The 21,808-nt window shown below is 44.6% G+C and overlaps 1 protein-coding gene and 1 pseudogene across 1 annotated transcript in view; one reads left to right on the top strand and one right to left on the bottom strand.

The window, feature by feature from the left end:
• asic2 (acid-sensing (proton-gated) ion channel 2) overlaps positions 1–21,808 on the top strand; it is a 433,817-nt gene that overhangs the window by 81,471 nt on the left and 330,538 nt on the right. The gene's annotated exons all lie outside the window — the stretch shown is intronic.
• LOC129710415 (U2 spliceosomal RNA) lies at positions 12,540–12,647 on the bottom strand (annotated as a pseudogene).

The following is a 21,808-nucleotide window of genomic DNA, read 5'->3' as shown; positions in this document are numbered from 1 at the left end:
AACCAAAGATGTGTGTGTGTTTGTGGGTTAATTAGCCTCTGTACATCACCCCTAGTGTGTAGGGAGCGGATGTGAAAATGGCTAAACAGAACTACTGTGGATAGGATGATCGGCGTGGACACAGTGGGCTGAAGGGCCTGTTTCCATGCTGCATCTTTCAGTCAATTCAATCATTGAACTTTACCATTGACCTGTGAACAATAGACAATTCACAATGACCAGTTAACCTACCAACCCACACGCCCTTGGGATGTGGGAGAAAACTGGAGCATGTGGAGGACACCCACCCTGTGGTGATTTCCTAGATCCTGTCACCCTTGTAAGCCTGCGATCACTATCAGGCTGTCAATTACAACATTTTCCAGTTATGAGGCATCTTTAACTTGACAAGATATCCCATGGGGATTAACAAACAGATCAGGGCAGCTAACCAAGCTTGGGGCGGCACAGTGGCGCAGCGGTAGAGATGCTGCCTTAAGGTGCCAGAGACCCGGGTTCGATCCTTACTATGGGTGCTGTCTGTGTGGAGAGTGTACATTCTCCCCATGACCGTGTCCGACATTCCTAAGACGTGCAGGCTTGGAGGTTAATTGACTTCTATAAATTGTCCAAGAAGGAACTGCAGATACTGGAAAATCGAAGGTAGACAAAAATGCTGAAGAAACTCAGCGGTTGAGGCAGCATCTATGGAGCGAAGGAAATAGGCGACGTTTCGGGACGAGACCCTACTTCAAAGAAACTGCAGATGCTGGAAAGTGAGACTAAGCGTAGGCTTGGCGATCGCTTCGCCCAACACCTCCGCTTGGTTCGCAAAAACCAACCTGATCTCCTGGTGGCTCAGCACTTCAAGTCCCCCTCCCATTTCGAATCCGACCTTTCTGTCCTGGGCTCCTCCATGGGCAGAATGAGGCCCACCGTAAATTGGAGGAGCAGCACCTCATATTTTGTTTGGGTAGTTTACTCCCTAGCGGTATGAACATTGACTTCTCCAATTTCAGGTAGTCCCTACTTTCTCCTTCTTTCCCCTCCCCTTCCCAGCTCTCCCACAGCCCACTGTCTCCACCTCTTAATTTCTTCTGTCCGCGCCCCCCCCACTCCCCCGCCCCCCCCCCCCCCCCCCCACCATCAGTCTGAAGAAGGGTCTCAGCCTGAAACGTCGCCTATTTCCTTCGCTCCATAGATGCTGCCTCACCCGCTGAATTTATCCAGCATTTTTGTCTACCTTCAATAAATTGTCCCATGTGAAGGATAGAATTAGTGTATGGGTGATCATTGTTTGGCATGTACCCGCTGGGCAAAGGGACTGTTTCCACACTGCTTCTCTAAACTAAACTAAATAAAAGCTTGCATCCCCTCTGTAGGAATTACAAATGTTGCTTTTTATCTCTTCCCCTCCAACCAAGCATGGGCCCTAAAAGTTATTTTGCATTTTTTTCTCATTACTACCTGCATGTGGTGCTCTCAATGTGGTCTCCTCTTTAATGGAAATACTAAATACAGATTGGTGTAACTGTTATTTTCTCATGTCCCCATATTCCCAACATACCACTGCACAGAGCGCCCGTGTTAAGCCTGCAGGGGCGAACATGAGCCTTTGGAAGACCTTCACTTTAATAATTCGACTGTTATCATTGCACCCTTTCTGTCTGCATCATCCTAAATAGTTTTGTCAAGGCCTAATATAGATTTGTGCAAAAGCACCTCATCTTTCATCTGGACACATACAAACCTTCTGGATTCAATAATACATTCAACAATTTAAAACATAGAAGTACATCACAGCACAGATAAAGGCCCTTCAGCTCACAATATCAGTGCCAAACACGATGGCATGGTAAACTAATCTCCTCTGCCTGCACATGATCCATGTCCCTCCATTCCCTGCATATCCATGTGCCTATCTAAAAGCCTCTTAAATGCCACTGTATCTGCTTCCACCACCTCCCCTGGCAGCACGCTCCAGGCATCCATTACCCTCTGCATTAAACAACTTGTCCCACACATCTCCTTTACACTTTGACCGTCTCTAACCCTTCAAACTATGCCCTCTAGTCGTTGACATTTCCACATTGGGAAAAAAAGGTCTGGTGGTCATCTCCATCTATGGCATCTCATTATATCCTTCTATCATGTCTCGTCTCAGCTTCCGACACATCAGAGAAAATAATCCAAGATTGTCCAGCCTCTCCTTGTAGCCAATACTCCCTAATCCAGGCACATCCTGGTAAAGCTCTCTGAAGTAACTTGTTTTCCCTGTTGGTATTAAAACTGGCCAGTCCTGCTGTGGGTTTTCTATCTGTAATATTAAGCCAGTTTTTCTCACTCCTGACTCTGATTGTTTTGACACTTCCAACAGCTTTGACATTTTACAGCCTATTCTGGTCACTGGTGTTTTCTCTCTCGCTGACTGCCCTTATTAATCCGTCACCGGGATCTTCATCAACGGCTCGTCATGGTAACACTAGTTCTAACCCATCAGAGAGATCCCCATTGTCTTATCCATCTCTCCCCCACCTTCACAGCAACTTAAACCTAACTGCTCAGAACAAATCAGAGCTGGCACCGATGAAAGGTGGAGCCCGCAATGGTCCATTGTTGGCTGTAGAAGAGGTGATATCCCTGTGGAAGGGATATTTGGATGCGAACAGTGGAACTAGCACTGGAACTGAACTGATCTGCTAATTTTCAATTCCATTTGCTTGGTAATAGAGATTGATTTTAAGGGCTTAAAAAAAAGATGGCCTAGTGGGGCAACATTGTGGCACGGCGGTAGAGCTGCTGCCTTACAGCGCCAGAGACCCGGGTTCAATCCTGACTATGGGTGCTGTCTGTACGCTGTTTGTACGTTCTCCCCGTGACCTTCGTTGGTTTGCTCCGGTTTCCTCCCACATTTCATAGGTGTAGAGGTTTGTAGATTAATTCGCTTAGTATGAATGTAAAATTGTCCCTCATGTGTGTTGGATAGTGTACATGTGCAGGGATCGCTGGTTGGCGTAGACTCCGTGGGCCAAAGGGCCTGTTTCCGCTCCGTATCTCTAAACTAAGCTAAACTATTCAAAATGGTCCAGAGAGAGAGAGAAATCCAGAGCTTAGGGGCCTGTCAGCTGAAAGCAAAGCCACCAATGACAGAATGATTATGTTGGGGTTTTACAGGAGTGATGGTATGTGCCAGTCGTTAGCATTGAATGTTAGCTGGAAAATTTTATTATTCATATAATCCTGTCCTGTGTCTTTGCACAGTTTAGGAAGCAAGAGTTTAATAAACAGTTTGCAGCATTGACTATTATTAAGCTGAAACAGGCCATTTCCTTTCAAGCTTTCCTGCTGCAATGCCATGAAAAACCTGTGCATTACATTTATTACTGAGAACTCAGATTCACAGCAACACACATAGTTTTCATCGACTCGGTTGAAATGTTTTGCCACAAATATTTAATAAGTTAACTTCAATGGAACAGTTGCAATCTTTGGTGTGTGAATTATCACAACAGTAGACACAAGTCAATTTTTTAAAAGTGGCTTTGGTAGAATGGTGAAAAATTAAGTATTAATGCAATTTAATTTCATTGCATTTTTGATTTGTTTCCCTTTTATGTAGCTATATTTAATTGGAATTATACCGTGATAGAGCAAGGAGATAGTCCTATTGGGCCAAATCGTCCATGGCGACTAGGAAGTCTATCTACACTAGCCCCCACCTGCCTGCGTTTGGCCCATACCCCTTGTAGACATTTCCGATCCATGTACCTGTCCAAATGTCTTTTAAAAATGTTGTTAATTGTACTTGTCTCAACCATTTTGTCTGGCAGCTCTTTCCACATAGGCACCACTCTCTGTGTGACAAAGTTGCCCCTCAGATTCCTTTAAAACTTATGCCCTCTCATCTTAAACCGATACTCTTTAGTTTTTGATTCCCCAATCCTGGGAAAAAGATTGTGCATTCATCCTGTCTATGGCCCTCATGAATTTATATACCTCTATAAGGTCTCCCCTCAGTCTCCTCCGCTCTTGGGAATGAACTCCTAGTCTGCCCAACCTCTCCCTATATTTTCAAAAAAAATTATTTACATTGCTTTCAGCTTAATGATGTTGTCCAGGAATAGAGAAACCTAAACTGTAAACAATACTCCAGTACGGCCTCATCACCATCTTGAATAACTGCAACATATCGGCCCAATTCCTTACTTAGTTCACTGACGGATGAAGGTCAGCGGTCCAAAGACTTCTTCATCACCGTGACTAGCTGTGATGCCACTTAGTGCAAGACCTTGTACTCCCAGGTCGCTCTGTTCTACAACACTTTCCAGGGTCCTAGCATTCACTGTGAAAGCGCTATCCTGGATTGAAATGCAACACCTTGCACTTTCCTGCATTGAAAGCCATTTGCCATTCCTTGGCCCTCTTACTGAGCTGGTCATGAGCTGAGCTGAGCTTGATTCGTGATAATTCTTGATAACCTTCCTCACTGTCTACAATATTACCTATTTTAATGTAATCTGCAAATTTACTGATCATAGACACAAAAATTTAGAGTAACTCAGCGGGACTGGCAGCATCTCTGGAGTGTATCGGGTCGAGAGACTTTTTCAGTCTCCACCCATTCCTTCTCTCCAGTGATGCTGCCTGTCCCGCTGAGTTACTCCAGCTTTTTGAGTCTATCTTCGGTTTAAATCGGCATCTGCAGTTCCTTACTGATCATGCCTTGTACACTCTCATCCATGAGTGAGGAACAGCAATGGGCCCAGCTCTGAACCCTGAGGCACACACTCGCCACAGGCCTCCACTCCGAGAAGCAACCTTCCACCATCACCCTCAGCTTCTTACCAATAATCCAATTATGCATCTGATCAACCACCTCTCCCTGGACCCCATGCCAAACTATCCTTCCAGACTATCTGATTTACATATAAAGCAATATGCTGGAGCTTATTTTCTTTTCTGAATTCAGATAAAACACAATTTTATTTACCTTTGCTTATTATATTCACTATCTCATAAATAGTTTGCTTATTCAAAATAACTTAAAGGAGACGCAAAGTGCATGTTAAAAAAAATGTAAATATAAAATGTGATGACAATTTATCGAAACCAGGAACTGCAGATGCTGGTTTATACCAAAGGTAGACACAAAGTGCTGGAGTAACATAGTGAGTCTGAAAAAGGTTCGCTTCTTAATAAACAGCCAACTCACAAAACAGTTAGGTAGACCAATTCAAGCTTTACTGATTATCGGCCAATGGAAGTGGCGAGGTTACCAGCCAAGTAAGCAACACAGACATTGACTTTCCTCGTGTCACCACTTCCATGAACAAAGAATGACATGGTATTTTATACCGTTTTCGTTTGTCACCTAAGCACATTCCGAAGATGTTAGTCATGGTCAGAGGTACAGTCATTTAGCCTTATCAGGTCAGGAAGCATCTCTGGAGAAAAAGGATGGGTGATATTATGGGTCGGTTCATGTTGGGAAGAAGGGTCCCGACCCAACCTTTTTGTCCAGAACCACTGAGTTACTCCAGCACTTTGTGTCTATCTCTGGGCCACAATTTATTATTTACCAGGCAATGTATTTATTTTGCAGATCATTATGAATGCCTGCAGCACTATTTGACGTTGTAACATTGGAAGAGTTTTTACCAGCATTTAAAAGTTTGTTAAATATTTCTCCAATTTATGGTGTACTTTATACACATCATTAGCAGAGGATGCCGCACAATCTTTCTGCAACAGACTAATTTATCAAAGGAGCTCAATGCTGCAAATTGTTTCCCAGGCTCATGCTTCTGTTCTGGGTGAGTGTAAATTCACAGAACATGATCACATGAATAATAAAACATATTTTGCAGAGCAGAGAATTTAGCAACATGTAGGGATTTAAACAACCCCAATCTGGTTCAATGTAGCATTTAATCCTGCCATTGTAATCTGTTCCCCAAGATAATTTAAGTTCTGGGATCCCTTTGACTCTAAGCATGAGCGATAAATTCTTGACATTTTCTGCTCATGATTTAGAGACACGAAACAATGATGAAATACAGTATGACAGAGATTGATTGACGATTGGATTTTATTAAGGTACCCAAAGAACAGATGCTGACATTTTTGCAGTCTGTGAGGGCATCCTCAGAATTTATTTTAATTTAGCCATACGTTAACTGAGATTCTGGCCACTGATATTTTGATAGTAAGTTGCGTTGTGGAACTCCACCAGTGAGTCAAGAATCAAGAGCAAGACTGTGTTTTATTATCATATGTCTCGAAACGGAGCAATGAAGTGAAGAGTGTTTGATTATCATATGTCCTGAAATGGAGTGATAAAATTCTGGTCTGTGGGTTTAGTTTAGTTTAGTTTAGTGTCACTTGTACTGAGGTACAGGGAACAACTTTACTGTTGTGAGCTATCCAGTCAGCAAAAAGACTATATGTATATGATTATAAATAAGCCGTCCACAGTTTCGAGAACAGCATAAAGTAAACAACACCAATATCGTTCAGTGCAAGATGAAGTCCAGTAAAGACCAATTAAAGGTAATCTGAAGGTCTCCAATGAGGTAGATGGTAGGTCAGGACTGCTCTCTGGTTGTTGATGGAATGGTTCAGTTGCCTGATAACAGCTGGGAAGAAACTGTCCCTGAATCTAGTGGTGTACTTTTTCAAACATCCATACCTTTTGCCTGATGAGAAAGGGGAGAAGAGGGAGTGAGACTCATCCTTGATTATGCTGCTGGCCTTGCCGAGGCAGCATAAGGTGTAGAGGGAGTCAATAGAAGGGAGGTTGGTTTGCGTGATGGTCTGGGCTATGTCCACAACTCTCTGCAATAAAGTTTTCCTGCAGCTGGCTTCAGAACTCTCCACGTTTTGGGGATGCACTCAGCCATCTTCTAATGCTACTGGACACAAATTACTTGCCAGCAAAAAAAAAACCCCGTCATTTAAACCCTAATGTCACGACTGCAAGTCAAGTGAACACTTCTTTGAAGCAAGCTACTCTAATATATTCCTCAGGATATTGCACAAATGTAATGCAGAAGTGGAAGGCTTTTTGCACATTTCTCATGGAGTTACTCTCCTCTCCATAAGCATTAGCCCAGAGACAACCACCTTTGAGACGTTATAAAGTGATTTACAGGGAAGCAGGCAGCCTGGTGCATGCACTATGGATGGACAAGATGAGAACGTAAGCTCTGACTGAATGGTTCAGAGGCTTCAGTCCCAAATGACGTAGGGATGCAGAACTTGTGGGTCGCAGAGTCCTTATTACAATTTAAAAATAAGCATTTGAAAAACACCAAAAGTGAAACTACTTCATGGCGGCCTGCAGGAAATATGAGCAGAAATCACGTTAATTTGGCTGAAACACGTTTGTGAGACTAGGATGTTCCATAGTCTCCTAGTTTGCAGTTAGGCTGCTGTTTCTATTTAGATATTTCAAAAAATGTTCTTATAATATTAATAATAGTTTTGTATCTTGCCATATTTGACAAGTTGCTTCCCTCTGTTCAGAGTAATTGAATGCTGTAAATAGATCAAGGGGATTTGTTTGATATTTTTATAATGTTCTAAAAAATCATGTTGATGAAAGAAAGTGAGATAAGAAGATGATTTTAAGAGAGACATTTAAAATCACATTTAAAAGAGGAACAACCTTCCATGAAATTGAAAGATCAATATCTATCCGGATGCTTGAAGTCCAATAATATGAAGCCAATAATGAATTTGAAAGTGATTAATTGCAATTAAAAGCTTTGATTCTTTCCAGTCTTTGTAGATGTAGGTATCAGCACCAGCTAATATTCATTTACAAATCACACTCAGCAAATTGAAAGAGATGAGCAATGCTGCCGATAAATTGATTGGCAGATTCAGCATGGAAACAGGCCCTTCAGCCCATTTGGGTAGCACGTGGTGCAGCAGTAGAGTTGTTACCTTACAGTGCCAGAGACCTGGGTTTGATCCTGACTACGGGTGCTCTCTGTATGGAGTTTATACTTTCTCCCATGTGACTTGCGTGGCTTTTCTCCGGGTCCTCCAGTTTCCTCCCCTACTCCAAAGACGTACTAATTTGTAGATTAATTGGCTTGGTAAAATTTCCCCCTAGTGAGTGTAGGATAATGTTAGTGTGCGGGGATTGCTGATTTCACTGCACATCTTGTATGTGTTTCTGACAAATAAACTTGACTTGACTTGATTGGTGCGGACTCAGTGGGCCGAAGGGCCAGTTTTTGCACTGATTCTCTAAACTAAACTAAGACTCCACGCCGACTATTAATCCTCTGATTACACAAGTTCTATGATATCCCACCTTCTCATCCACTCCCGACATACTTAGGGCAATATACAGAGGTCACTGAGCCTACAGATACATATGTCTTTGGGATGTGGGAAGAAACCGGAGCACCTGGAGGAAACCCGCATGGTCACAGGGAGAACGTGCAAACTCCACCCAGGCAGCACTTGTAAGGAGGATCAAATCCAGTTCTCTGGCACTGTGAAGCAGCGGCTGTGCCACTATGATACCCTTAAATGAGAATGGAAATGTTGGGAGTGTAAAGAAAAATGAAAGAAGGGAATTTGATACAATATAAAAAATTGGTAAACAACAAAAGTTCCATTAAATTTAAGGTGCTGCGAAAAAGTGTAGATGATGGAGACAATTTAATGGATAGAATTCAGTTCTGAGCAGGTTTAAGGAATTTCAGACACGTTGTCATATAAGTTTGAGAAAGCTGGAAGTAGAATATTCGAGAAATGGTTATTAAAAAGCATGAATCTTGTTGGATTTTGATGTTGGGTTTGGGGGACAGGTGGAACATCGAATTTGAAACTTGGGTCATGATCAAACGATATAGTAACATTGCACACAGTGAATATTAGCGTGACTGAGCATCGTTGGAAGTAAAATAGTAAGATTAAACGAGAACTTACCAGTTTGAAGTTTGATCTGTATTTTATGAGGAGTTACGATGAGGGATTTCGTGAAGAACCCCGCTTCCACGCATGCGTGTCATACTTCAAAGCAGCGGTGTGAGGTCACAGGAACCTATAATGATCTAACATAGTAAGATTATCAAAGAGATACCAGTTTTTGATATGATCATACGAGGGTGGGAGCGGAGGGCACGAAATCCCTCATCGTAACTCCTCATAAAATACAGATCAAACTTCAAACTGGTAAGTTCTCGTTTAATCTTACTATTTTACTTCGGAGTCACGTGAGTGACTTCGTGAAGATTTCAAAGCTCTGTGACCTCATGCCGTGGAACGAGTCCATGCTTCACAACTGCCTTGGGTATTGGGAGAGAGCATCATTAGTAGTTTTAAAACACAATTATACAAAGAGTTGTGTGGTATAACGAAAAAATATAACACTTTTTAAAAATTTGAGAATCATAACCCTGTAACCTATCGGGCAAATTATTTTGTTGAACCTAAAATGTTTTGTTAATACAATGATGGCTCCAAATAAACTGGTTTATTATACAACCTGTGGAAAAACCCTTTTTTAAAATGACCCTCCTGCCATTCTGAGGATTTGGTCTGTGGGTACCTGTACAATATTGCTGCGGATGTTGCTGCAGTCCTGGTGGAATGAGAGTTGGAACATCAGTGTCTATTCCTGCCATTTTGAGCCACCTTGATATAGTTTGAGTCGTGACCCTATCATGCAGTTTCTTGTAAGAGATAAACAACTCCATACTCTGACCTCGAATGTTCCGAGTATATGCTATGTATTGTTAGATGTGTCTTGTTATACACAGTCGTTTGCCATATGGGTGTACCATAAAATCAAACCCTAGACCCGAGGAACCCGATCTGTTTTCTTTTATTAAATCCTGTATGACAACACCAGTTTCTCGGTGAGATGATCAGGGAGTCCAGGCTCTGTTTGCTTAATGGCTGGACTTGTTGTGCGGTAAATAACACCATGAGCATAACCATCTTCCTGGTCTGTTACTGAGGTGACAACGCTGTTATGAGCTACAAGCTCCTCAGCATGTTGAGAAAACGACACCCACGTCCCAGATTTCGGAGTACCTGGTTTGCTTACCAGGGGTGCGCTCCCACCGCGTGCCGTTCCGATCCTTGTGATAGGTAATTGGAGAGTGCACTTGTGGCACTATTAATGGCACTGTAGCTCCATCGATTATCCTAATGGAGGCTTGTTAAAAATCCCAATACGGCCAGAATGTTTTTGGCCTTTTGGTCGAGATTGTTGTCCAAGCAGTATATGCCCCATTTCTTGATGTGTCCAAGGTACTGCTTCCGTGTTGACAGTCTTAGTGCAGATGAGATGAGATTCATCGTCCTGTCTGACAGTGTAGTGGGTCTGTTAGACTCTACAAATCAATAAATCCATAGTGTTATGGCATGGAGTCTCCAGTCACTGGATAAATCAACAATTTTTTTTTTTTTTTTTTTTTTTTTTTTTTTTTTTGCAATGTTCATAGGGAACATGGTTCTAACACCATCCCCTGTAAGACTGAAAACCATGATTGAGAAGGTCAGTCGGGTATTCTGAAAATTCCAGATGCCGAGTGTGGTTGAATTTACCCTAGTACCCCATTGATGGGTCCGAACGGGGGAAAACCTCACCCTATGGCTTATTTACATAACAATGCCAAGCTGGTTTACGAATTTTAGTACATAATATTGGGGCTAATGATTGCCCCTTTTGTAAGCTCTATATTGCCAAAGTTCCTCTATTGAGTCAATGCCTGCCATATAGAAACCCGTAACTGACACCAAGTCTTTATCAATAATAAGAGCATCCATCTTAAAATGAATATCTAGAACAAATGTGTTTAGGGTTAAATCAATGATAATCCTGCAACCCTACTCTATTTTATTTTAATAAATATGTTCAATCCAATCTTTCGTGTACAAATCTTGTAGCACCATGTGGGTTTTAGATTGTTTGGTTTATGTAAGGACAAAATGCCCTTCTGGTGTATGATGTACTGTGGTTATTGGGATGAGAAAAAACCCTATCAGATAACCCTGAATACTGCTGAGATTATATGAATCTGTAGTGATTATATACCATACATAACTGTAGTGTTGCAACCTCCCCTACCCTCGTAGGTCCCTATTTTAACAGAAGAAAATAAGGTTCTGGTTTAATATTTCTTGTTCGGGGTTGTGTGGGAGGTTTAGGCTTCCGCATCTTCCAGGGTGGCCGCCCTGGCCATACCCTAAAACGGATCCTGCCGGTTATATTGATTTCTGACACTGCTACTGGTATGAGCCACATTTTTTATGGCCTTGCCTGTGGCTGGTATCATGCTCCAAAATAGGCCCTTGCGCTGGCCTTAATGAGCCCCAGTGTCTTGGCTTAGTCGACACACGGTTCTTTGTTTGCAAATGGTAGCATTTTTGGGGTCCTAGTGCTGGCTGAATGGCCGCCTTCCACTTGTAGTTCAGGTCATATTGCATATTATTAAACAGATCTAGTGCGTCTTGATGGTCTTTGGTTACCTACGTTTAGTCCAGGGTGCGGGTGTATGCTATGATGCCTTCCGTCAATCCCTTGAAGGTTCTCTGGATCTTGAGGTCCTGGTTCCTGATGTTCGTCCATATGCTGCCAAATGCATTGGTTTACACTGGGCACCTGTAATGCCTCACCGTTGCCAGGTGGCAGATGTCTGGCCAGTGTTTGTAAATTTTTTCCCTGTTGACGTTTGTGGCCAGACATATAGTAATACTATTGCCATCCTGGATCCAAGTCTACCCATGTTTGACTTGGCTAAAGTAATCAGCCACCATGTCCAGCAGAGTCCCTGCTGTGTTAGGATCATGGGACGCTGTATTACCAGGCTCTGGCCCATCAGGGTCCTGCCTACTCTTTTTTATAGAGTTAGAGATCTCTAGGGTCCCGCACGGGGTACCCATGTGGGCTTAACTGCTGCCCACTTGTCTTTTGTTCTGCGGACCCCTCTTGCAAGTCAACCCAGAACTGACCCACAGTGCTCCCCTCTGATGGGGTAGAAGCATTGTGCAGCCCTCAAAGAGGTACTGCTGTGGTTTTATCACGTTGGAGCAAGGCTCCATACACCGCTTCTTCCCGCTCCAGCCCTCTCGGGCGCTGGTTGCCGGCGGTTTTATGCAAAGTCGGACCCTTCTGAGTCCACTACCTTGTTTAATTTGTGTCTAGCCTACCGCTCGGTCACATGGATCTGGCCGGTGCGGGGCCGACATCGGGCACAGCTGATCCCACTACGGTTGATCCAAGTGCCGCTGGCTCCACGGTCCTCCTTCTCCAGTTTTGTCCTTCCTTCCGCGAAGTGGATATGGCCGGTGAGGGGGATAACTGGCACAGCTGCTTCCATCTATTCCTTTAACCTGGCTTCAACGCTCTCAGCACTCCTGGCTGCTCCTTTATCTTAGACCCCTGGGACCGACCCCCGTACTGACGGTACTGGTCCCTAGTGGTCGTTGCAGCCGGCCAACCCCACTCTAATGCCCTCAATTCTGGGCACTCCTACTTATATGGTCCTTAGCTAAGGGACATATAAGACATTAAAACTGATGATAACAGCTACTATAGTTTTTATTTAATATATATGGTCCGTAGATAAGGGGTGTATCAGATATTAAACTGATAAGAACAGATACTACACTTGATCTTAGCCAAAAAGCCAAGAAGCGATTATTGTAACTAAAACCCCGATGGGACTGACCCTGGTACTCACATACTGGTCCCTTGTAGTAGATTGCAGCCAGTCAACTGCGAAGTCCTTTGCTGTCGAGAAATGAACTTTCTCACCATGCTGGAGCGAAGTTGGGCACAGGTGTTTTTCCCTCTCCGGGAATCGATGTGCCCATGCTGCTCCTGCCGTTGCCAGCTCCTCACGAAGTGCCAGCTGCCACTGCTGCTGCCTGTGCTGCTGCCGCTGCCTGTGCTGCTGCCGCTGTCTGTGCTCCTGCAGCTGTCAGTGCTGCTGCAGCTGTTAGTGCTGCTGCAGCTGCCGGCTCCCACTGCCGGCTGCTGCTGCCGCTGCCGCTGCCGCTGCCGCTGCCGCTCCTCCGTGGTTCTCCCGCCGGCCTTACATGGACCTGGTCCATGTCTGCACCTAGAAGGTAAGTTGAAGGAAACGCAGGGTCTCTTACCTGCTGTTCCCGACTTTCCTTCTCCCGCCGGTGACCGTCGTTCCCTGTGTCGGGTTCGAGCCGCTTGGACCGACCCCGGTGTTCACGGGCCTGGTCCTTCGCGGCAGTTCCGCAGCCGGTAACCCCGGCTGTACCTATGGATCCCCTGGACCCTGGGCCTTACCTTTTGAAGAAGGTTTTCAGCCCGAACGTCCCGTTCCGACTCCATCAGTGCCGCTGCACTCGCTGAGTGTTCCGAGCCCCTCGCTGGTCCGAGCTGTCTGTCCCGCAGCCCCTGCGCTGGCTGCTACCGACTGCTCCCAAGCCAGTCTCGTTTGAGACTGGCATAGGGACCTTTTTTACTTTGCTTCCCGCCCGGCCGAGAGGTGAATTTTGCCGGTGCGGGAGCAAAGTCGGGCTCAGGTTGTTCCCCTCCAGGGAAACTCGTGCTGTTGCTGCTGCTGGCTGCTCGCCCTCCACGGGTCTCCCCGCCGGCTTTCCGCAGCCACCTAAAAGTAAGTAGTAAAAAAGGAACGCAGAGTCTCTTACCTGCTGTTCCCGACTTTCAAATTCTCCCGCTTGGGGAACGCCGTTCCACCCTGTGTGACTCGTTGCAATGCGTGTAGCGATATGACACGCATGCGTGGAAGCGGGGTTCTTCACGAAGTCACTCACGTGACTCCGAAGTAAAATCAAAGACAAAGGAACAGAAGATTGGATGAGAATCAATCGTTCATCTTGCAAGAGACGAGGAGAAAATAAAGAAACCCTGTGCAACTGCAGTCATTATTTTGATGGAGGAGAGATACAATGACAGAGCCCATTGAAGCTGCTGTCAGTCTTCTCACTAATGTAAGGAAATTGAGAGCTCCAGGTATATTCGCAACAAGTGAATTGAAAACCCATTGAAGAACTGATCATTAAATTGGATAAGAAGAATGGGGTCATTCATGTGGAAAGATTCTTCTTGGACGTGGCATGTTGTCCCTACAGTAATTAAAGGAAGTATTTGATCCCTCTTTGCTGGATACATTCATTCACCTTCAGATAGACTACCACTTCAGCGTTAATAAGAACCATCTACGTGACTGTGTAAAGTTATTCTGTGCAGAGTTTCTTCAACAATATTATTCATCACCTCTGTCCAGTCATGTTTGCCCTTGTGGACAGATGTTCTACAATAGGTTAGTATCTGACACAATTGGTGTAATTAAGTGTCACTTTCTCTTGCGTTACTCTACTCATTTAATGAGAATAGCTGCCGTTCCAACCTCAACACCGAGGGTGGTGGGTATATGAAGCGAGCTGCCTGAAGAAGTATTTGAGGCAGGTACAATAACAACATTTGAAAGAACCTTGTACAGATACATGGATAGGAAAGGTTTATTGTATATCTTTATTGTCATTTCCTGAGTATTCGCATACCCAGAGGAAACAAAAAAACGTTGCTCAACCAGTGTCCATTCAGTGTGCATGAAAAATAAATAGAAATAAAAAAAATACATGTAACATGAACAAATTTAACACTCTACTAAACATTCAACAGGCGTTCCGACCGGCAGCGGCACAACAGTGGCTCTGCTGCAGTGTGGGGGTTTGTGCGCGATACTTGGCAGGGGGCACAGTCCATTTAGCAGTCTTATAGCCTGTGGGAAGAAGCTGAGGAGCATCCTGCTGGTTTTGCAGCTAATGCTCCTATACCTCTTCCCAGATGGCAGGATGGAGAAAATGTCATGCGATGGGTGGTAAGGGTCTTTGATGATGGAGATGGCTCTGCTGATACATCTCTTCCTGTATATGTCCAGCAGGAAGGGGAGTGGAGCACCAATAATCCTGCTGGCGGTCTTCACTATCCTGTCTAGTTGGTGCCGTTCGTACGCCTTGCAGCTCCCGAACCAGGAAGTGATGCCGTAGGTCAATGTGCTCTCGACAGTCCCCCTATAAAACGTCCGTAGGTGTGTAGTGGGGAGACCTGCTTTACGTAGTCTTCAGAGAGGGTGAAGTCGCTGCTGGGCTCTTTTGACCAGAGCTGTGGTGTTGGCCGTGGACGTCAGGTCATCAGACAGATGTAGTCCTAGGAACTTCATGCTGCTGACCCTTTCCACATCAGCTCCGTCGATGTGCAGAGGTGTATGGTGTTGTTTCCCCGCCCTCCTGAAGTCAACCACCATCTCCTTAGTTTTTCCCACGTTAAGAATGAGGTTGTGGGATTTGCACCAACCTGTGAGCAGCTCCACCTCCATCCTGTACGCCGATTCATCATTGTCACTGATGAGACCCATTAGAGGGATATGGACCAAATGCAGGCGAATGTGACCAGCTTAGACGGGGCAGCTTTGTCGGCAGGGACCAGTTGGGGTGAAGTGCCTGTTTTCTTGCTGTTTGACAGTTATGAATATTAATGCCCCTGTCCCACTTAGGAAACCTCTGGAGACCTTGCGCCCCACCCAAGGTGTCCGTGAGGTTCCTGGAGGTTCCGGTCACTCTTCCTAATGGTCAAAAGTGGTTTCCGCGTAGTCGAGTTTCTTCTGTGTTCCGGCGATTATTTCAAAAAATTTAAAACCGGCCTCGACTAAAAATAGGTTGCCATTTTAAAAATCAGTAATTTTTTAGTCGAAGCCGGTTGCGATGTTAGTTGAGGGTGGTTACCGGAGGTTGCAGGTAGTGGAAGGTAAGACCTCCCTGGTGGAATAAAACTGGGTGGAAAAAAAAAATTTGAAGTAATTGCCGGGAACATCACGGGAACCTTGGGTGGGGCGCAGCAAGGTCTCCAGAAGTTTCCGTTCAGGTTTCCTAAGTGGGACAGGGGCACAACAGTGTTCCTCGCTCCCAGCTTGTAAATGCGATCTTTAGCTTGTTTTACCTTCTTTTCCACAGAACCTCACACCATTTTGTAGGATTGTAAGATCCATACCTGGGTTAGCAAATAGCAATGGGAAATTTCCTTCCGAAATCCCAAAAGGAAATTACTCATTGGAATGAAAATGAAAACTTGCAGGCTAATCGCAGAGGTCAAGAGAGACAGAGGAAGGAAGTTCAGCAGCAAAGACAAGGTGCACTGAGGTGAAGGTATCTGTTTAACCTCAGCATACTCAAAGCATGGTATTCAATTAAATTCTTCATTAATCCAATACCGAAGGAATCATATTGTGTAAAGGGACCTTATTTTATGTAATTTAATAAACATTCGGATTATAATGCAGGTCATTGGAGTGCACATCACATTATAAAAGGCATCTTTAAACTGTAGAAGCCCAAGAGCCTGGCTGTACTGATTTTCAATTATGCAACATTGAAAGCCTAGCAACATAGGTAAACATGACCTTGTGAATGCATTTGAAGTGATTAATTTCTGCAATTTTACAGCACCTTTCAGATCCTGGAACAACCTGATACCTTTGTTACCTATGAGGTTTTAAAAAAATTGTACTCATGTTTGTTTTATGGGAAACGTAGCAGTGAATTTGATCGTTAGTATGTCCCTGAATGGGCACTAAGATAAAAAATCTGTAAATATATTTCAGGGAATGTAGACCAAGCGATGTCTCAGCTAGAACTCCAGGCAGACTGATTTGCTTTTTGGTCCAGTAATAGAGACACTGTTACCTTCACAAGAACAGACAGATGGAATCTCAGTGTAACGATTTATCCGGATGACAGCAGGAAGGACATTCAATCGTGCAGCAATCCTACCTCAACCTGTCCAAAGACCAACGTGTCTGGAGGCAAGGTTTTCAAAGCAGTTGGTTACTCAGATCTGACACCTCTTGCAGTTTGGATTCCAGCCAAAAATCTGAAGCAGAACCTTCAGATAGTTGGCAGTGAAGGTCACAGTCGTCTCAAACCTCTCAATCTCTCTCATCGCTGTCACTTCCCAAATATGCAGTGAGTCTGGTACCATGGCAAATAAAAGTTCCTTATGGCTGATCTATTGAGGCAGAAGTCTCCTCTATTCATTCGTTCCGTGACGTTCCCCTCTGCCCATTATTTATTTAATCTGTCACAATGAACTGACAGATATATCTGTGGCTGCAGGCAATTTCCTGTGCCCACATTTCCTTATCATTGCTTGGACTCATGGAGTTGCTGAGAAATGAAATTGCAATCAGACACCACAAACATTTTGTTGAATGCAAGCCGAGATTCCTTTTCCTGCACTGTTGAGGTTTAGTTTAGTTTAGTTTATTATTGGCACATGAACCGAGGTACAGTGAAAAGCTTTTTTGTTGCGTGCTATCCAGTCAGCGAAAATTACCATCAAGCCATCCACAGTGTATAGATACAGGATGAACGCTTAATGCAAGATTAAGCCCAGTAAAGTCTGATTAAAGATCATCTGAAGGTCTCCAATGGAGCAGATGGAAGGTTAGTTGCCTGATAACTGCTGGGAAGACACTGTCTCTGAATCTGGAGGTTTACGTTTTCACACTCTGTGCCTCTTGCCTGATGGGAGTGGGGAGAAGAGGGAGTGACCGGGATGAAAGGGGGAGCGAGGGTGATGAGCGAGGCATTCTCCAGGGCACTTGAGAGAGGCTCTCATACTTTGCCTTTTCCAGTACACCCTGAACAACAATCCAACAGCGATGGCGCAGTTCTTACCAACTGTCCCAGAGCCAGAAGAGGAGGCCAAGTTCACAAATTATAGGAGTAGAATTAGGCCATTCGGCACGTCGAGTCTACTCCACCATTCAATCATAGCTGATCTCTGCCCAGTTTCCTGCCTGCTCCCCATAACCCCTGGCACCCGTTCTAATCAAGGATGTGTCTATCTCTGCCTTAAAAATATCGACTGACTTGGCCTGCACAGCCATCTGTGGCAATACATTCCACAGATTAACTACCCTCTGACTAAAGAAGTTAAGGTATTTGATGACAATCGAAGATCTCTGCATGTACGTGATCTATCTCTTCCCGTAGAAGGATAGACAGTCTGTATCTCAACCTGGCATGACCTCAGTGATGAAGTGTCAGATGATGCCTGTCAATGACTAACACCTGCAAGAACACGACTTGTCCTTTCCTTCCCATTCAACAGCATTACCATTGTTCTTTCCTCAACTATCGACTTCCTCTGGAATCACCATTGACCAGAAAGTGACCTGAACCAGGCCGACGATTGAGGCTGTAAGAACAAATGCGATTCAGTATTCCCCAGATACTGAGGGAATAGGTCAACTCAACTCCTGCCATCACAAGGTATGGCAGGGTTCCAAAGGATGTTATATACTTGCCTGATATGTTTGTACCAAGTAGAAATTAATTTAGAATAAAGATTGCCCTTGAATGCCAACTCCATTTACTGCCAACTACAATTGTTGCGGTCTATCATTGTCCCTCTGGCAATGTCCACACATTGTCAAGGTTTCCGTAAACCTCGATTGCAACCACAAAGAAGGACAGCAAAGGCATCCTCTTGGAGATCACTACCTGCACACCAAGGGGCAATTTACAGAGGGCTAACTACCCGACAAACCTGCAGGTATTCGGGATATAGGAGAAAACTGGAGCACCCGAAGGAAACCCAGTGGCACTGCACTGCACAGTGGCGCACCGGTAGAGTTGCTGCCTCACAGCGCCAGAGACCCAAGTTCAATCCTGATCTTCGGTGCTGTCTGTGTGAAGTTCGTATGTTCCAGAACAAGGGGTCACAGTTTAAGGATAAGGGGGAAATCTTTTAGGACCGAAATGAGGAAAACATTTTTCAAACAGAGAGTGGTGAATCTCTGGAACTCTCTGCCACAGAGGGTAGTTGAGGCCAGTTCATTGGCTATATTTAAGTGGGAGTTAGATGTGGCCCTTGTGGCTAAAGGGATCAGGGGGTATGGAGAGAAGGCAGGTACAGGATACTGAGTTGGATGATCAGCCATGATCATATTGAATGGCGGTGCAGGCTCAAAGGGCCAAATGGCCTACTCCTGCACCTATTTTCTATGTTTCTATGTTACTCCCAATGGCCAGGTGGGTTTTCACCAGTTGCACTGATTTCCTCCACATCACAAATACATGGAGGTTTGTAGGTAAATTGGAAATTGTTCCCCGTTGTGAAGGATAGAACTAATGTATGGATGGTGGTTAGTTGGTGTTGACTTGGTGGGCCGTAGGGGGTATTTCGATTCTGTATCTCTAAACTAAACTATACCCATGTGGTCACAAGTAAAACATGCAAACTCCACACAGACTGCACCTGGAGTCAGGATTGAACCCGTGTCTCTGGCGCTGTGAGTCAGTGGCTCTACGTAGCATCATGCCACAGTTAGGGCTGATCATGCAGTACTTGCCTCTTGGCAATGTAAGCTTCCCACAGATGATTACAAATAGACGGAAAACTAAATATCCTCGAGACACTAGTTCCAATCCATATGTTATTGGAAGAATGAAGCCTCTTCTATTGTCAGAAATGCATCCAGTATTACTGGTATGTGCCATTGACAGAGAACGGTGTAGAAGATGCAATGGGTGCAAAGGCATCCAGAGAACACACATGGGCGGCTCTAAAGAGTAACTGGCCACCAAGCATAATTTTAGTTTTGTTTCGGGATACAGAGCAGAAACAGGCCCTTCAGCTCACCGCGTCCACGCCGACCAGCGATCCCCACACATTAACACTATCCTAAACACACGAGGGACAATTTACATTTATACCAAGCCAATTAACCTACAAACCTGTTCGTCATTGGAGTGTGGGAGCAAACCGAAGATCCTGGAGAAAACCCACCTTTGTGCTTTTACTGGAGGTATAGCATTGTTTCTTATGGTAAATTGACTGGTTGGTGGATAGATTTGTGAAGAAAATATTGGGCATGCTTGCCTTCAAAGATCTGAATTGGAATGTCATGTTGCAGTTATACAAAACATTGCTCAGGTTGTACTTGCAATATTGTGTACATTTCTGGTTGCCACACTACAGAAAGGATGTCATTACAATGGTGAGTGTGTAGAAGAAATTCTCCAGGGTCTGTCTGGAATGGAGAGCTGTGGTTATTAGGAAAGAATGGATAGGTTGGGTTTATTCTCACTGGAATACAAAAGGCTGAATGGGTGACCTTATGGGGCTTTGTAAATGATGGAGGACATAGATAGTAGAGATAGTCATGATCTTTTCCCCAGGGTAGAGGAGTCTAGAACTAGAGGCCATTGGTTCAAGATAAGCAAAGAGAAATTTAGCAAAGATCTAAGGGGTAGATTTATTTCGCATGGGACAAGTTGCCAGTATAAGTGTTGGAGGCAGACACAGTTGCAATATTTAAAATACATTTGGACAAGTTCTTGAAGAGGAAAGTAGAAGAGAGATGCTGGAGAAATGGTGCCAAGTGGGATTATTGTAGCTAAACTTCAGGATTGCCATGGATGAGTTGGGCAAAAGGACCTGCTCTGTGCTGCTCTCTGACTATGATGTTATGGTTCGTGCTCAAGCAGACTTTGATCTGACCAGGGAATGGGACGATGGCATTTTGGGAACTGTGTCACAATGGCATTCTCTTATCAGTAATGTGCAGCCTCCCCCTGGAGGAGCAGAGTCGCAAGCTTGGCTGTCCTCCCCTGATGTCAAACCACCTCCATCCGCCAACTCAGCAAGTGTAGATCCTCCATCCCCACCCTCCACAGCATCGGAGTAACCGTGACTCTGGATACCATCTGCAGTTCCAGCAAGGAACAGATATTGGAACTTTTTGGCTACTTGAAGGTGGTTAACTTCAAAGATTTTTGGTTTTAGTTTTATCGTTACAGCGCGGAAACAGGCCCTATGGCCCACCAAGTCTGCACTGACCAGTGATCCCCGCACACTAACACTACTCTACACACATTAGGGACAATTTACACTTATGCCAAGCCAATTAACCTACAAACCTCTACGTCTTTGGAGTGTGGGAGGAAACCAAAGTTCTTGTAGAAAACCCACGTGGTCACGGGGAGAACGTACAAACTCCGTACAGACAGCATCCATAGTTGGAATCGAACCTGGGTCTCTGGCGCTGTAAGACAGCAACCTTACCTCTCTGCCACCGTGCCACCCTGGAATGGTGACGATGACCTGCATGTTTAAAGCATCTGAAGCGATAGATGAAGAGTAGAAACGGTATGGAACAGAGGGAAGAGATGTGGCTATTTTGTATGATGATCTCCGCAGACTGTTATTTCCAATCCCATGATCATTGGCTCCCACTCAAGTATATCTTGTGGACCTGACTAATTCATAACCTGCCACCCACTGACAACAGGCGCTGTCGGTACGGAGTTTGTAGATTCTCCCTGTGACCGTGTAGGATTTCTCTGTTTGCTCCGGTTTCCTCCCACAATCCACAGATGTACAGGTTTGTAGGTTAATTGGCTTGGTAAAATTGTAAATTGTCCCTAGTGTGTAGGGTAGTGTCAGCGTACAGGAATCGCTGATCGGCACGGAATCGGTGAGCCAAAGGGCTCGTTTCTGTGCAGTATCTCTGAACTAAACTAAAAAAGTGTCCAGCAGTGTTTTAAAACAGTGAGTCCCTCCCTTAAGAGAAGCTTCAATCAACATGGGTAACATTCAGCTGGTGCTTGGGACTCCTAAAATCACCAAACTGGAAAGAGCGCAGAGAAGATTTGCGAGGATGTTGCCAGGAATTGAGGGTTTGAGCCATCGGGAGAGGTTGGGCAGACTAGGATTTTATTTATTGAAGTGCAGGAGGCTGAGGAGTCATCTGAGAGAGGTGTATAAAATCATGATGGGAATAGATAGGGTGAA

The sequence above is a fragment of the Leucoraja erinacea genome, chromosome 27 (assembly GCF_028641065.1).
Source record: "Leucoraja erinacea ecotype New England chromosome 27, Leri_hhj_1, whole genome shotgun sequence".
In the NCBI taxonomy this organism is placed as follows: Eukaryota; Metazoa; Chordata; class Chondrichthyes; order Rajiformes; family Rajidae; genus Leucoraja; species Leucoraja erinaceus.
Note: the sequence above shows the minus strand (reverse complement) of the source record. Positions and strands in the feature narration are given on the sequence as shown.